The following is a 1,674-nucleotide window of genomic DNA, read 5'->3' on the forward strand; positions in this document are numbered from 1 at the left end:
TTGTCACTTGCAAACTAGAGTCCTTACTAATATGTAAATTGATAACAGAAAAGGGGTGGGGTGGCAATGATAGGCCTTAAAATATGGGATGCAATGAGGATTTCTCTATCTCTAGTTGGGAAGTAATAACCCTTATTTTGTGATTACAAAGGAGCTAGTTAAACTGCTGTAACTTGGAATGCTGACTTTGTGCCTATCAAACCTAAATATTTAAAGGCTTTTAGAAATAGTTTAGATGTGAACACATGACCTAAGTTGGTCCAATCAGACTAAGAGAAAATATTTGTTTTATTTCAGTGGAGAGTCTTTCCCTGCCTCTACCCTAAGACATTACCAAGGAAGCCTCTGTCCTTTATAGTTACTGGCAGCTCCCTTGCCACCACGAGAAGCCAGTATTAGGATGAAGCCTCCATTAAGAACAGCAGAGAGGAATAAACCTGGGTCCATAATGACATGAGTGAGCCATTGCTGATCTTTACCAGTTTGAAGGCCACCCTACTGCTGGACTCCAGTTATACAATACAATAAATCTACTTGGTTTTCTGTATTTCAAAGTCAAAAAGTATCCTAAGTCATATAATCGACTACTTCTGACATCGAATTTTTGCAAGAAAGAACAATCTTCAGTCAAATTGGTCCACCTGAAAGCAAATAGGAAATACCATCAAGCGTAGCAAAGAAGTATCTTTATTGCCTACAGACAACAATCCGAAAATGGGTGTGAGTCAGATAATCACTAACCTTACTAGGTTGGAAAGTCAAAATTTCTGCCAACCTAAATTAAGGAAGACACAATGAGAAATCAGATAAGGACCCAGGAAGACCCAAAGAACCAAGACAGCCTGAAGGGCCAAGGTCTCTCCTGTCTCCTCCCATCGCACCCCAAACCACTCTAGGTGAAACAAAGGTAATAACCAGTCTCTAGAATGCAGACTGGAGACAAAAAGGAAGATAAACTGTGCTTCCCTACCTCAAATATTTCCCAAGACAGAGGCCAAGACACGTAGTTAAATTGAGTGAAGGAGCTAAAAGAGAAAGAAGCTTATTCTTATAAGGAACAGAAATGAGAAATGGGTATTCAAATTCAGTATTGATGTGGATGAGATGCAGCTTTTCTGGAAGGCAATTTAGCTTAATAAAAACTTTTTAAATAAAATGTCTCTACCCTGGATACAGAAATTCTACATTTAGGAATTGATCCTAAAGAAATTGAAGACTAACTACAGATATGTTCATGTGGTATTTAAAGTGGCCAATCGTTGGAAACAATTTTGTCCCGAAATTACCAAAGTTATGTCTCTTTCATTTCAATTCTCTTCTTTCAATGCCAAGCACTGTGCTAAGCAGTGAGGATACAACAGTACACATCAAGGGCAAAAACTGAGTGTTCAGAAACTTTTATACCAATTTGACAAGCAGTTTTATGTCTGTTAAATGTAATAATGTATTTTGTATATTTTGGGAGGTTTTTTTCCCCCAGTAATTTATTTTTATTGTATTTTACAAAGATTGGTCTGTGAAAGATCAGAAGTTTTTAAAACCTGGTCCTTCACCACATACTTTAAGAAGCACTGGTGTGGAGAATTTATAAGGCAAGGGCATGACTGGGTACAGGAAACCAGTTGGTATGGCCAAAGATTACGGCATAGCCTAAGATGTTGACAGTGAAGAGAC

This window comes from Pteropus vampyrus, unplaced genomic scaffold (genome assembly GCF_000151845.1).
Source record: "Pteropus vampyrus isolate Shadow unplaced genomic scaffold, Pvam_2.0 Scaffold113, whole genome shotgun sequence".
NCBI lineage: Eukaryota > Metazoa > Chordata > Mammalia > Chiroptera > Pteropodidae > Pteropus > Pteropus vampyrus.